This window comes from Pleurodeles waltl, chromosome 6, assembly GCF_031143425.1.
Source record: "Pleurodeles waltl isolate 20211129_DDA chromosome 6, aPleWal1.hap1.20221129, whole genome shotgun sequence".
NCBI classification, from domain to species: Eukaryota; Metazoa; Chordata; class Amphibia; order Caudata; family Salamandridae; genus Pleurodeles; species Pleurodeles waltl.
In genome coordinates this window covers 468106046-468122424 of record NC_090445.1, presented here as the reverse complement: position 1 = coordinate 468122424, position 16379 = coordinate 468106046, and the positions used below count along the sequence as shown (strand labels likewise).

General features: G+C 45.8%; 1 protein-coding gene across 2 annotated transcripts in view; it reads right to left on the bottom strand.

The window, feature by feature from the left end:
* Positions 1-3179: 3179 nt before the first annotated feature.
* LOC138299906 (membrane cofactor protein-like) overlaps positions 3180-16379 on the bottom strand; it is a 637582-nt gene continuing 624382 nt past the window's right edge. For both annotated transcript variants that reach the window (XM_069238620.1, XM_069238621.1), the window contains one exon: positions 3180-5635. The gene's annotated coding sequence lies outside the window, so the exon portion shown is untranslated. The remainder of the gene's footprint in view (positions 5636-16379) is intronic.

The window sequence follows — 16379 nt, the reverse complement described above, 5'->3', positions numbered from 1 at the left end:
TGGAACTTCGGGTCCCACTGCAGAGCCATCATATGCCAGTCGCCACATGTTTAAAGAAGGATGTAGGAGGCCATGAGGTCCAGTAGCCTCAGTCACTCTCACCGAAATCCTGTGCAGAGGCTGAAACATCGGAATAAGCCTGAATACTCAGGACTCACTGTTTGGAAGGATAGACCTGAAACTACACTCTGTCCAAAATGACCTTGATAAAGGAGAGCATCTTAGAGGGGGTCAAGTGTTACTTTTGGCATGTTGATAGTTAACACCAGATAGTCCGGAGGTGGGAGACAACTGCCTGGGGGTGGGGGTATTCTTCAACAGCAAATCGTCGAGGTAGGGGGAAGACTGGAACCCCTGGCCTGTGCAGATGTGCTGCTGATAAAACCGCCATCACTTTCATGAACACGAGGAGCGCTGGTGAGGCCAAAGATGAGTACTGCAAATTGTAAGTGCTTCTGGCCCACAGTGACCTGCAGGAAGCACCAGTGGGTTGGCAAGATGGAGATGTGAAACTATGAGTCCTGTAAATCCAATGCCACTGTCCAGTCTGTAGGGTCCAGGGCAGGCAGGATCTGAGCTAAAGTGAGCATTTTTAACTTCTCCTTTTTCAGGAAGAAGTTGAGACAGCGCAAGTCTAGGATAGGACGAATATCTCCATACATTTTGGGCACCCGAAGGTAGCAGGAATAGCAACAACAATGTACAGCATACTTCTGATTCCAACCCCCACTTGATGGCTCCTTTGGGAAAGAAATTCAACACTTAATGACGGTGCAAGGAAAGATGGTCCTCAGTCAACCGGCTGTAAGGGGGTGGCATGGATGGATGGGTTTCCAGAAAGGGGCGGGAGTAGCCCCTCTGTACAGTTTACTTATCTGATGTTACAGACTTCCAGTGAGGCAGGTGAGGGTGTGGTGCCCATTTTGGTATAAGGGCAAACAGAAGGGGTTTGGAGGCTGCAGCTGCCGGGGCAGTGGTGGACTGGCCCTATCTCTGGCTATTGGTCCCAAGTGATCTGTGGGAACACGTCCATGGGCACAAAATGACTGAAAAGCCTGTTGGTCTTAGTGGCTGGGTGGGAAAGGGAGGTTCGTAGTCGCTATCATAGCCATGGCAGGGGTGAAAGGCAGACTGTTGTTCGCGAGGGGCCATGGATAGTTCCAAGAACCTGGCCAAAGCTCTGCTATCCTTAAATGGCTCCTGTGCTGAGTCTGCCTTCTCACCAAAGAGGCGAGAACCATTAAAGGCGAAGCTTGGGCATTTACCGAAAAGCCAATGGTTCTCAGTCAGGCGTGGTGTCTCAGTTCCACTGACGATCAATTTGCTCTGCCCAGAGGGGGGCCCATTTGGTTGGCAGAGAAGGAACACAAAAAAATAGGCTTTAGTGAGGTCATTCTCCTTAATAACTTGGATATATTAGTTGGGAAGCAGAGTGCACTCAACTAGAAAAATCTCCATGCCTTCTTTTGGATTACAGGGCGTGTAACATATGGCATATGCTGAACAAGCTTGCAAACTGCTGTATCAAAACAGACAAAGAATGACTATCACAGGTTGATAACAGGAAAGAGACAGAACGTAAGAGTAAATGCATTGTATTTCAGTATGGTACACAAGTTTTTTAAAACTTATTTACTATTTACTTTCTTTTGAATGTTTTACCAATGTTTCCATTTAATCACCCTGTCCAACCCTGGAAATGTAATGGGTATTTAAGGAAACATTGAAATGTGTATGCATAGTTCTTCTGTTTGGTAATAAAATACAAAATAACAATATTAGATCATATCTTGTAGCTAATGTGTATCAATAGTTACTTATACTTCTGATAAAATGACAGTCCAGATTTACATAATTATGTGCTTAATATATAGTTTTGCAATAAATACTCTGAAAACTCAGGCCCCTATTTATGGCCTTTTGGTGCTGGGCAGGGTAGCAAGTCTCCTTGCTGCGCTGCCATGCATCAAAGGGAAAGGGGAAGGGGAAGGAATGTGCCATATTTAAGCAATACAACACATTCCTGTCCTTCCTCACTGTACTGGTGCCATCTGGGCAGCCTGTCGCCCATGCAGGCACCCTTGCACCATGGTGCCTGTGTTGTAGGCATGATCCCTGCACAAAAATAATCCTGGGAGGCTTTTGTCTCTTTCTATGTGTGCTGCAAATGCAGCACACATAGAAAGAGGAAAAAACTAGGCGAAGTAAAGATACTTTTCCTTGCTGCACCTCCTTTGCAGAGGTGTAAGATTTTGGCGCATCAACAGGTTTACAAGATCTTGTAAATCTGGGGATGCGTCACAATCCATCGGTGTTGCGTGGGAACATCCACTGCAATGCCCATTGAATACCTCCATTTCTCAGAGTAAGGCAATGCAGTGAGAACACTGCCTTGCCTTACTCCATATCTATGAGGCCATTCAAAGCCACACAAAGTGGCTTTGGGTGGCCTCATAGATATGAGTTCAAGGTTTGTGCTGCTGTTGCGTCACAAAAAGTGGTGCAACAGCAGAACAAGAGCTCATAAATATGCCCCTCAATGTTTTAGAATATAAATATAAGAAGCCTAAAGTTACTAATATGTATTCTGTACAGAGTATCATAAATAATTAAATTCACTGGAAAATGTATTTTCAAAATCTCAGCAAAACAACGATTTTAGAAGCGTACATCCGTAATAGATATGCAGAGTGGAGGTGGGGCATAATATCACGAGTAAAATAATATTGACAACCAGTATGTCGGCAAGGTAAGGAGATGGGAAAATATGACTAGTAAATCAATACTTCCGCTTGATGATATAATGAGTCTTTACTGTGCTCTCGATATTGTTAGAATTTGATATTGTGACATGCAACAGTATTCAGCATTAAACTTGGCCTAGGTGACAGTATGATATAGTTGCAACATAACAAAACATTAACATTAAAAAAGGATAGCACACTTGCAGTGGTATTAACCATTGAACTATTGTTGTGCACCCATCCCAGAATATCTAGATAGGGATAGAGTTTACTTCCCAGCATCGGATCTAAACAAAAACAAACCCCAAAGTGACAATGCTAACTTATTCCAGTAGCGTCCTGACTCACATACAAGCAATGCAAAAGATTGTGAGCTTCTATCAGAAAAGCCCTCAAATGTCAGTGAACCAAACCAAATGAAAAGATGAGACTTGGTGATATTTAATGACCATGCATTTAATAGGTATCTTTAAGGTAAGCATAGAAAGTACACCATTGGTGTTTGTTGTAAATCTATCCCAAGTGAGTGAAAGGCACTCACTTCAATTGATTTTACTAGGTATGTAAATACTTTGTCAACATACAAACACTATAAAATTAAGGAAATCCATTATAAGCAACAGCACTTTGTCATACATTAAGTTTTCAGTGCAAAAAATGATTGGAGGGCATCAACTGAAGGTGGTAACAATGGGACAATAACTTAATATTCAACACATACATTCCTCTTGATGGTTGTTACAGTGCATATAGGTGCACTGGCTGGGAGTTCAACCAAAGGACATATAAGAAAATTCAGATCAACATTAAAAAAGAGGCTAACATGCACAGCCCACAAGATGGGGCAGGACCAACTGTATTTTATTGATGCGAAGGATACGAGTCTCCATGAAGCCTAGATCCATTTTTAGCAACTAACTCTCGAAAAAAATATGTTTAGAATTTGTGACGCAATATTTAACAGTAGTTTTACAATGTTATCATTCTTGCACAAATATTTTCAGTGTACAGATTGGACAATACTAAGATGCCAACTGGACTACTGAATCTGAAAGGCACAGTTTAGCAGCAATGGCCTTTTACTGCTAATGGGAAATAAACATGCTTCACTTAAGAGGTTTTAATTTATGTTCCTTGCAATCGTATAGTACACAGTCTGCATTAGTAGCACTCTCTAGTGTTGTTGAGTGCAGTGTTTTGGGTGTTGGAGTGGATTACTGGGCAGCTTTTCAACTGCTTATGGATCTCTTTGGTTTGGTAACTTGCCATTCGGCCAGTGATCTGAACTAGCCTTAGTCTAATGTTGCTGGCTGTGGTGCATCTTTGAGATATGCTGGTGTGTATGAGATATTCTGTGTACTGTGTTTTGTTGGATGTTTGAGTATGGTGTGTAATGGTGACAAATATTGTTGTTAATTTATAATAAGTGTGTGACGAGAAATCAAATTACCTATTTGTACCCGGTGGTGTGCACCCAATAAATGCAACAGGTGTGTCTTTCTCTCCTGTTTCAACTCCGAGAAATAAAGAACTTCGCCCCATATTTATACTTTTTTAGCGCCACATTTGCATAATTGTTTTTTATGCAAAAACGGCGCAAACGTACAAAATATAATTGCATTTTTGTAAGTTTGCGCCACTTTTGCATAGAAAATGATGCAAATGCGGCACTCAAATGTATAAATATGGGCCTAAGGGCCTAATTTAAGAAAAGTGGTGTGCACCCAGTGCAGTGCCACTTTTCTTGTCCCCCTCAGTGCCCCCCTAACGCCACCATGTGTGCGGTGTATCAAACATACAGTGCACTATGGCGGTAGTTAGGGAAACTAGAGTCAACATTTTTTACGTTAGATCGAAGCTTTGTAGGATTAGCGTAAAAAATGTAGACGCTAATCCTGCAAAGCCCATTGCGAACAATGGTGTGCCTCCTTTTAATGCCTGCTCTGAGCAGGCGTTAAAAGTGCCGAAAAAAATGGCGCAAAGACATCTCTTAGATTTCACTGCAGCATTTTTTCAGTCCACCTAACAGAGGAACGCCCCCTTTGCATACATTATGTCTGGCGCAAGCATAATGTAGCGCAAAGGGTTACAAAGTGGCGCAAAGCATGCATTGAGCCACTTTGTAAATTTGACGCTGCAATTATGGTCTCGGGCCACATTAGCATAAAAAAAATAACACTGATGTGGCGCAAGGAGGCACTAGAAGCTCTTAAGTCTGCCCTTAATTTGTGTAGATAACTTTATAGACGAAACCATCTCTAGCAGCATGCAACTTATAGCTGGGCAACTGAGGCATGAAAAGGAAAGCGGTTTCCCTACAAACGTACAGCTCGTTAAGTAACTGTGTTGGAAAATAGTGGCTTCCTCACCCCAGCCTAGTGCCTTGACATTCGGCTCGCAGAATGATGGATGTCACTGTACTGAAAATACAGGGCTTTTGAAAAGCACAGAATTATCTGTCGAAACCCCGGATAACCTGTATTCTTGGTTGTTCCAACTGACGCTAATAAAACACGAGACAATTTTGTAACTTTGTTTTCATTACAAGATCTACTCATGATTTATAACTCAGTCGTGAGGTAATTTTTTGCCCACCTCCAATCCGGTTGTACTTGTGACGTTGCTTTAGCACTAGGCACTTTAATCCTTGGAACATATACATACAGAAATTCAAAATCTAGTAGTCTGATATTTATATAAAAATGATTTGAAGGTTTGCCATGGTGGCTCATCTGTGCAAGTAACCACGGTAGCATGAAAATTCCAAAATTGACTCCTGAAAATGTCTCTTAAATATTGACCAACAATACACTGGCGTCTTCATCTTCCGGGAAAGCAAGTACAGCAGTGAGCACTCCAGCAGGCGAAACTTTGGAGTAATGTGTCAATTCCTAGAAAAGAACAAAAAAGATAGCACAATCATTTCACGCGTTGCATGCGACGGTACTGTAAGCGTTCAGTTAATGAAACAAGCACATAGCATTTTCTCCAGCATAAAAAGCATTGCTCTCGACAATGTATACAATTATGGTTTTAAATCAAGTCCCGAGGTTACATTATGCATATCCTCCTTAATTGCAACAAGACGTAAACAAAAAGGCATTTGTAGCATTCAAACACAATGTACAAAAATACTGCCCATGCTGAAATAGTTTTCATTTGTTGCTGCTCACAAACACATACATATACACATTGGCAAGAAATTGAAAACATAAATTAATGTTATCTTAAAACAATCCATTACAAATTATCATTTTTCAGAGTAAAAGGACAGGTGCTCCGAGAGAAGTGAATGCAAAGTGCACGTACAAGTAGTTTTTGTCTGTTTATAAACAGTAATGTGCAGTTGATTTGAACATTATTCAGAACACTGTCCATCTCATGATTGCAGAAGTGGCTGTACATTCATAAATGCAAAACTCACTAACAGCCAGTCTCAAAGATACAGCAGAAATATAATCATCAACGTTTCTACCCCAAAAATGTATGGCGTGTCTGACCACATTCACTAGGGTCATCATTAAGGCAACAAAGAAAATAGGACATGGAAAAGTATGAAAAGGAATATATTTACTCCTATGTGCATCAGAAGTCAGATACAGACAATTCAGTGTTTGCATCAACCACTCACCTCGACATATGAGTGAAAAACTTCAAACAAGCATTGGCAAAGCCAACAGGTTGCACCTTTCACTTTCTTTACCTGACTTTTGGCTTTGCTGATGCTGTTGCACTTCACGAAAAGGCAGAACAAGAAAAAATGCTTGTTTTCTGATGTGGAGTAAAATTGGCAAAAACAAACAAACAAACAAAAAAAACCTGCAGTGTGATGACGTAATTGCAAGCATGCTTCGCTGATGCAATTTTTCAAATTTGTATTTATTGTTCCAAGAAAGCAGAAATCATTTTGGAGCAGTATCCAATTGAAAGGGGCAGCCCAACAGAAACTTGCAGCTGCCAGGTCCTCCAAAAAAGAAAGCACAATTTCATACTGTTCACCGTTATCCAGCTGGGAGTTTTCACCAACAGCACTTTGGATTCTAGGACTCGTAATTTGGCTGTTCCAACTACAATGCAAAAGTGCATTGCATTGTGTCTCTGGTAGTAACGCACTGCACAGAAAGCACGACTGTGCCGGTCCCTTCAAGTCAATAAAACCAATCCATGAGAAGGGATGCTGGGTCTAGTTGTTTGTACCTGGCTTTGAGTGCTTGTCTGTTGCTGTTTTATTGTCCAGTTATCAGCATCCATGAGGCTTGCATTTTGGGAGAGGGGACTTCAAACTGCCATGAGGAGAGCTGGAGATCTCTTACTATAAACACAAACTTCAGCAAACTTGAGGAAAAGCGGATGCAGAGCCCAGTGTTCCCTCAGTTTCCCTGGCCAAGTATTGCATATCTGCGGTTTAAAATGCTTTACATTTTGGGTGAAGTGAAATTAGTTAAATAGCAGTATTGGTTGGAGTTTACTGCATCCATCACCAACTTCCTCAAAAGGAAAAGTCAAGTCTCAAAAAACTGTATCCATAAAAACCGAATAATCTATCAATCTCATTTTCAATATTAGCTCTTGCATCTACCCAGTTTCGGCCCCAAAATGGTAAAAATCAGAGGTTTACCTGTGTACATAAGCAACAAAAGCTGTATTAGTTGCACGTAGTGGAGCCAAACACAACTTATTAACATCTAAACATGTCGGAAAGGAACGCTTATACCTCTGAGCTTGCCTCAGGATGAAAGAATTTCACAAAGAGAAGAACGGGAAGATATAGATGTCTACGTGCATGCAGGAGAGCGCCTCTCCCAATATGGCAGCACATGTATCAGTATAGTTTTTCAGCCAGAGTGGCCCGCAATGAAACTGAATAGGTAGTATAGACAGTTGCTGCTGGTAGGAGATTTACTACATAAAACAGAACTTACAACAATATAGCCGATAATCTAGTGTGTATCCAACAAGACAATATTACAGCGAACTTAAAAACCCTCTTAGGCATAATAACGTGAATAAGTAAAGCAGGATGTGGGGTGTTTTTTTAAGAATCACCATTACAGCTTGCAGCATTTTTGCTTCTTAGAGTGAGTGACAGAAGGCCTCTTCAAAGCGGGGCATAAGAAGAAGTGCTTACAATTATGGTACTAAAGCGTACATTGTTTGTGCACCAACAGGAATGACTGTGAGGCAATCCTTTGCATGCATTTAGAAAACAAGAGCAACACTGTACGGCATGTGTTTTGCGAAAGGAGGTAGGATGGAGGAGAAATGTGTGCTAAATATAACAGCCATTTTGAGAGTTAAGTTTGTTTGAGGGAAGACTGTTAAGGTACAGATTGGGAGAATATGTAGGGAAAGTTGAAAGGAAGTTTAAGTAAAATCTTGTGGCAAGTTTATATTAAGATGGTTTTTCATTTGCACAGTTTTTAGTAGCCTATATGTTTGGCTCTGGTTGCATAAATAGTTGTGAGAGTACAGAATTATATTAGACAAGGTTTGTTGTGGAGAAAATAATGATTTAAGGTGTGAATTTGAAGGTGTTTTTAAAGTCAGATAGAACCATTAGAAAGCCAGTTAAAGAATAGCTCAGAAAATAGGGGATCTATGGAAGTGAGATTTGAGATAGATGTTCCATCAGATTAAGACCTAAACTGTAGGGGAGATAGTGTGCTAGCGAGCACAAAAGAGAGGCTTAGATTGCTTAATGAAGTGACAATCAGCAGGATAGATTATGCGAAGAATGGTGGAACGGCATCTCAGGGAAAAAACACAGATGCCTAATATTTACACTTAAAAGGCTTATGCTTATAACGGAGCGTTAGACACCCACATTAAAAAGGCAGGAGTTAGTGCTGAAAGTGCACAACATGGTTATTTTATGGATCAAATCTGTTTATTATTATTTTGCGAGTATAAACATACAAAATACAACACAACACAACTCAGGACATTAAATGAAATATATAGCTCCAGCACAGACCACAATTCTGTCAACAGAAGATCCTCCCGTTAAGCTCTTACTCTCTGGACCGTACGAAAAACAGCCTCCTCGCCATCCCCCATATCGTAACCCAGAGAGTAGGCAAGCAGCGTCCAGTAAGCTTCCAGATTGGGGGTCCTGCTAATGTGAACCACCCAGACAAATAGATAAATCAAACTAACAATGCTTCCCTCTAGAGCCAAGTCATCTCCCCTCCCCCCTCCAATTCCAGTTCTCCAAAGTCTCCCCTCCTGATATCCTGCACCCAGTTCAAGTCAATCTCAAAACTCTCAAATAGACCGGGCACATCAGTTCGTGAACTCTGAGAATAGAATCTGAAGAAATGGTTCCCATAGTACATTTAAATCACTCATTCGCTGCTGGGAGGCTAAAGTGAGTTTCTCCATAGCCAGGATAAACCACAGCTTCTGTAGCCATGCCTCCAGTGTCGGGACCCTGTCTGTACCCCAGAAAGCTAGAATCTGTTGTAATGCAGCATTAAGCGCCAGAGCCATCTGCCTCCCCTTTAGCGATCTTAGGGGGAAAGTAAGGGGATTGGGTAACCCCAGCACAATATACGATGGGAACCTTGGGATCTCAGTATGAAATGCTGTATCTATATCGTCTAGTATGCTTTCCCAATAACGATGCAGCTTGGGACAGTGCCAGAGTAAATGCACCAATGTACCTGTGGCTCCTCAACTCCTCCAACACAGGCCCGACTTACCAGGGCTCCACGCATGGATGCACGCTGGAGTATAATACCAGTAGGAGGCCACCTTGTATGATGTCTCTGTTGTCCCACTCCGTAAATTCTCTCTCCAGTTCTCTCTCCATCTCAGCTGCCCCTTTGACTTGGGCAGGCGCTTCTCCCCCTGCAGGAGTCGATATATTTCGGAGATGACACCCTTATTGTCCTTCTTTAGCAGCAGCCATTTCTCGAATGGTGTAAGAGGCCTATCTATTAATGCTCTATTAGCCGGTAATACGGCCCAATAGCACGACCTGATGATACATCAGCCTATCTGCCTCCCGTAAGCCGTACATCTCCTTCATCTGGTCAAAGGACAGAACCCCATGTTCATCAAAGAGGCTTCCCACTCTCTTACAGCCCCCCTCGTACCAGCGCCTCAGTCCCTCTAGATTGAGTCCAGGCTCAAAGTCCGGATAAGCGACAATGGGGGTCATCGGGGACGGAAAGGACATCAACCCCGACCGACAAGCCACGGTGTCCCATATTCGCAACGTTGCTCCCGTAATCGGGAAAGAATAAAGTCCCCCCGCTCTGTGCCGACGTAGGAGCCAAGGCTCCTTCCATCCGCTTGGTCCATAAAGCACCAATGTTTCTCCGTGAGCGGGCGACTCCACTCTAAAAGAAAACGCAGTTATGTTGCCTAGAAATAACGCAGAAGCCACGGAATTGCCAATCCCCCCGCTCTTAGGGCGATACAAAACCTGTCGCGGCAAAGGCGCCGGCCGGCCCTCCCAGATAAACCTCAGAACCGCCGATTGAAGAGTAGCTATTGTCCGGGGAGGTGGGGTCAGTGGGAGCGCTTGGAATACATAGAGTATACACGGTAGAACAGTCATCTTAACCGCCGCCACTCTGCCCAGCCAAGACAGCTTGGGTCTCCCCCACGACTCCAGATCCCGATGTACCTCGCGGACCAGTTTCGTATAATTCAAGCTCGTTGTCTTCGCTGCAGAGGTCGCCAGCTCTACACCCAAGTAGGAAAGGCGTGAAGACGACCACAGGAAGGGGTATCTAGCTCTCAAGTCTTCCTCGTGATCCGGGTTCACCGATAGACTCAGAATCTGAGATTTCTGCATATTCACCTTAAATCCCAAAACCTGGTTAAACTCATCTAGTATCCCCACAAGCGCGGGCAGCGAGGTCATAGGCTCCACCACTGTAAGGATAACATTGTCTGCATAAAGAGTAATGAGATGATGGTCTCCACCAAATTTCACACCGGAGACCAGAGGACTGTCCCGCAAGCGCTGCGCGAGGGGCTCCATATATAGCGCAAACAAGAGGGGGGGAGAGCGGACATCCCTGTCTGGTCCCATGCCTAACTGGGAACGGCAGAGAAAGCACGCCATTAACCCGAACCGCTGCCCTAGGGGATTGATAGGCGCATCGTATCCAAAACCTAAACCCGGGGCCCAGGCCAAAGCGCTTCAATACCTGAAAAAGGTATGGCCAGTGAATCCTGTCGAATGCCTTTTCGGCATCTATAGCTAAAAAGAGCGTTGTCCTACGAGATCGATCTATTTTACAAGTGCAGAAGCCGCTTCGTGTTATCACCACAATGTCAGTGCAGGATAAAACCTGACTGATCCGGATGAATAAGACCCGGCATATAAGGATAGAGGCGACATGCAAGAATCTCAGTGAACAGCTTGGCATCAATGTTCAGGAGCGAGATCGGTCTATATGAAGCGCACTCTTCTGGGTCTCTACCCGACTTATGTATACAGCGATGGTAGCATCTAACATACTAGGCGTCAGGGTGCCCGTCGGCTGAAAGGAATTAAAAAGGCGCACAAGGAGCGGAACGAGCTCTGCGCAGAAGGTCTTATAGAATAACGCTGTGAACCCATCGGGAGCCGGGGACTTCCTGGCCCTTAAGCGCGAAATAGCCAATATAACCTCATCGGCTGATCCAGCAGAGACGCCTCCCTCTCCCCAAGAGGGGTAACTGCTATGTCCTCTAAATAAGATTCCAGAGCTGCGTCGTCCCGTACATCCGCTGCATACAAACCCCGGTAGACGTCTGCGAAAGCCTCTGCAATCTGGTCACTCGAGTGGGCCTCCCCCCGAAGGCGAAGGGATTAGCTTTATCGCCGACGCCGCCCATTGCACTTGTAGTCGGTGCGCTAAGAGCTTTCTGCACCTGTTGCTGCCAACATAATACTTATGCTTAAGTCGCACACTACGCCCTGTCCCAATCCAGTCGTTTCAACTGCTGCCTCACCTTCTCTAGTTCCCGCCAAGTTCTCGGTGCACCAGTGGATTTATGGAAATGCTCCAGTATAGCCACCCTCTGCTCCAACTTCTCCCTTATCTCCCTCCGTGCCTTATTGTCTCTTGCGGATAGTGCCATTACTTCACCCCTCACTACAGCCTTCAGGGCCTCCCAAACCGTCGCCACAGAAGTACTACCATCGTCATTGAAGCTAATGTAGTCCACGATCGCGCGCCGGAGGAACTCTACCACTGTCTCGCTCTGCAGCAAGGAGTCCCTAAAACGCCAGGTCGGTGTACCCACTCGGCCCACCTCCATGGTAACCGGAGCATGATCAGTCAAGGCCCTCGGTTCAATCGAGGCCTCCCTGACTCGGGGCAGAAACTCGTGTGAAGCCAGGAAAAGATCAAGCCGTGCATAGGTCTTGGATGCTGCTGAATAGAAGGAATAATCTCCCTGCATAGGATGTAGCTTCCTCCACACATCCTCCAACCCACATTCAGCCAGCCACTGGCGTCCCGCCTCCGATAACGCCCCTCCCTGCCCAAAGTGTTGGCCTGAACGGTCAAGCTCGTTGTCCATCACTAGGTTAAAATCTCCGCCACCAAAATGGCGCTATCCGGCGAGCTAAGTGTCGGGGAAACCACCCATCTAAGGAATGCCTCCTGCTGGGCATTTGGAGCATAGAGAGAGGCAACTGTGAAGAAAAAAGAACCCAGTCTTACTAGCCAGAAACCTGCCTTGCACTCCGTGTACCTTCCCTACTATTTCCCCGGAAAAAGTCCTTGAGAGCAGAATTGCCACCCCAGCATGCTTCGTGGCTGCCGAGGACCAAAGTTGTCTAGGGAACCAACGCAAGCACATGCAGAATGTATCTCTGTGCAGCAAGTGTGTCTCCTGTAAGAAACAGATGTAGGAAGTTGGCTCTGTATGTACTATTTCAAAGTAAGAAATAGCATGCACAGAGTCCAAGGGTTCCTCTTAGAGGTAAGATAGTGGCAAAAAGAGATAATTCTAATCCTCTATTTTGTGGTAGTGTGGTCGAGCAGTAGGCTTATCAGAGGGTAGTGTTAAGCATTTGTTGTACACAATCAGGCAATAAATGAGGACACACACTCAAGGACAATTCCAGGCCAATAGGTTTTTGTATAGAAAAATATATTTTCTTAGTTTATTTTAAGAACCACAGGTTCAAGATTTACAAACAATACTTTAAATGAAAGGTATTTCACTTAGGAACTTTAGGAACTTTGAATTAGCAAAATAGCAAATACAGTTTTCACACAAATGGCAATAAGCTATTTTAAAACTAGACACAGTGCAATTTTCAACAGTTCCTGGGGGAGGTAAGTGTTTGTTAGTTTTGCAGGTAAGTAAACCACCTACAGAGTTCAAAGTTGGGTCCAAGGTAGCCCACCGTTGGGGGTTGAGGGCAACCCCAAAGTTACCACACCAGCAGCTGAGGGCCGGTCAGGTGCAGAGGTCAAAGTGGTGCCCAAAACGCATAGGCTTCAATGGAGAAGGGGGTACCCCGGTTCCAGTCTGCCAGCAGCTAAGTACCCGCGTCTTCGGAGGGCAGACCAGGGGGGTTTTGTAGGGCACCGGGGGGGACACAAGTCAGCACAAAAAGTACACCCTCAGCGGCAAGGGGGCGGCCAGTTGCAGTGTGTAAACAGGCGTCAGGTTTACAATGGAGTTCACTGGGAGACCCAGGGGTCTCTTCAGCGAAGCAGGCAGGCAAGGGGGGGGCTCCTCGGGGTAGCCACTACCTGGGCAAGGGAGAGGGCCACCTGGGGGTCGCTCCTGCACTGGAGGTCGGATCCTTCAGGTCCTGGGGGCTGCGGGTGCAGTGTCCTTACCACGCGTTTTAGATGCAGGGTAGTCCTCTGAGGCTTCAGAGGTTGCTGGACCCTGTGAAACGCGTCGCTGGGGCAGGTCTTTTGAAGTGGGGAAGACAGGCCGGTAGAGCTGGGGCCAAAGCAGTTGGTGTCTCCGTCTTCTCTGCAGGTTTGTCAGCTTAGCAGTCCTTCTTCGTCTTAGGTTGCAGGAATCTAGTTACCTAGGTTCTGGGAGCCCCTAAATACTCGATTGGTGACCCCACGAGTACGACACTGCATGTGCTCGCAGGTGCTCTGTAATAGGGTTAAACTCACGCCGCCACTGCAAAGCCCGAACCGAAAGGTCCTGAAATAATTGGAGTTGATGACCTCTAAAGTGGACCTGAGGGAGGTTGCGAGTTCTCTGCAAAATGCTTTCTTTCAGCCCAAAGTTGTGGACACATGCCAAAATATCCGGCGGACGGTCCCCAGTTCCCCCGGGACGACGCACACGATGGACTCTGTCCAGGACGATCTCTCGAGGAATCTCCGGATCGAGGACCGAGCGGAACAACGCCACCACAAAGTCACGATGTCCTCCTTCTCAGCGCCGATCGGTACCCCTCTAATGCGGATATTATGCCGGCGTGATCGATTCTCCAGGTCCTCCACCGCCATCTGAAGGAGGTCCTGCTGCTCCGGCAAACGAAGAACCTCCTGTTGTAGGTCCGCCACCTCCTCACCACGGGCCGTTTCATCATCTTCAACCTGTGTTATCTGCTCGCCCAAGGAGGTAAGCTCTGCCCGTACCTCCTTCACCTCCTGAAAGGAGTTCCTGTAAGTCGCTGCGGAGAGATTCAAACAGGGAGGTAAGAAAACCTTTTGTAACTGGTGCTGCTTCATCCTCTGCTGTCTCCCTCCGGGTCTCAGGTCCCTTCGTGAACGGCGGCTCCCCATGAGCCTCTCCCGGAACCGGACATCCCCCAGTGAGCATGTCCCTTACCGTCCGGTCCCTCTTTGCCTTGGAGGTCGCCATCACCCCTGCCCTTGGGCTGCGGAGGCACAGGTATAGCAGCCAAACCCCTGCGGGTCACTCCCAGGGGTCGTGTGCTCCTAGTCGTGCGCTCCAGCCAGTGGCCGTCTGCCTTTCACGCTGCGGGGAGCCCCACTGTCTTCTTCACAATAACCTCCAACTTAGCTTTATGTTAGGCCTTCGCGGGCCGACCGCACCGCTGACCAAAGGCCGAGGCCCACCAAGTGCCCGCCAGCTCTTCAAACACAGCGCCCTGCAGGACAGCTGTACCTCCGTCCTCTCTGTCCTCTCAGGCCCGTTTCCAATAGGCCCAGCAGACAGATGGATCCACTCCCAGGTCCAGCTCCAGGCGTAGCGTTGGGCACTCCACTCAAACCCTCCTCTCCAAACGCACTCGGCCCAGTGCGCCGCCGCGCCCCGTGGGCGAGCAGCAAGCCACCGGATCCCAGGCTCGCGCCGCAGCAGGGCCGCAGCTCTCCTCCCGCGCCGGCCGCAGGGACCAGCTCAGGACGCGCCACATCACGCGCACAACAGTCCAGCCGCAGGCGCTCCCGATTCTTTAAGGCGCCTTGCGGTCCCCTCACGTTCGGCACCACTACCGGGCCCGGCGGCTCTCCAGGTCGGGAGTCCCGAGGCGATTTTAGAGGCCTGGGCGGTAGATATCGGACCACGCGTCCGCTCACGCCACCATCTTGGCCACGCCCCCCAACCTGGTTATTTTAAAGGCCACAAGGTATTCCATTCTATAACAAGAGTGGATAAAAATGGCTTTTTTTTATGTCTCTGCAACAGACAGCTTTAGCTGTTGGCCAGACCTGTTGCTTCCAGTATACACAAGGTGGACTTTGGGTCAGCCCATTGCTCATTAATGTATATTTTTGAGGTCTATATTAGTTTTTTCCTCCTAATTAGAAGGATTTTGTCCCTATTCCTTTGTTTGTACTGCCCAGGAGCATTTTAATCTCATAGTGTTCTAACTTGCTGACTTGTTTCTTTTCACTGTTCAGGCTTCCTGCATGCAGGGACCTACTTTCTTTGTTTTCTTTTTGAGCAATCCACAGAAGTGTATGTGATTTCCTACGCTCTCTCCTTGTGCTGCTTCCTCCTTAAAGTTGCCCCCTCACTCTCCGTATTGTTCCTCCCTGCACACTTAGGCCTGGTTTGTCCATTGTTGCTCATGTCCCTACCCATCCTGCTAATTTTTAATTTTTTTAAAATCAAGAAGGCCTGTTGCCCTTTTACCTCTTCCACTTTGTTTCTTTTTTTTTTTATTATTTTGTTGCACCTGCCATGCTATTGGCAGGGATCTATCCTAAAATTCAGGTTTTGCCCATTTCAAGATATACGCATTTGCAGTAGTCAACTAGAAATGTTTTTGAACTATTTTAACAAAACCATTCAAAGAAAAAAGCTGTGCACACTGCCATCTTTGAATGGGTTTGTTCTAATATCACAATGCATCCAAAGATTACCACTGCGGATGCACACAGGGACTCTGTATCAAGGTTGACTGGTTGTTAGAATATTACAAAAGCATTCAAAGACAGCCCACTGTAGATGCATGCACATCCATGACGAGCATCTTTGAATTCATTTGTAATGCTTGAACACCCCTTATAAGGATGGCTGCCATGGATACACACACGGTTATGGCTGATAATAAAAAAAAAGGCTTGGTTAGGCAAAAAAACAAATCACTGCAGAGGGCTGTTGTTTTGCCAATGTTTGCTATTTCTTGTGATATACGTAGAGGTAGAAATATGGTAGTCTTCAGAATATGACTGAATAGGAGGGGTTATGTATTTGGGATGTACTCGTAGAGTATATGGTTCCTGGACAAAA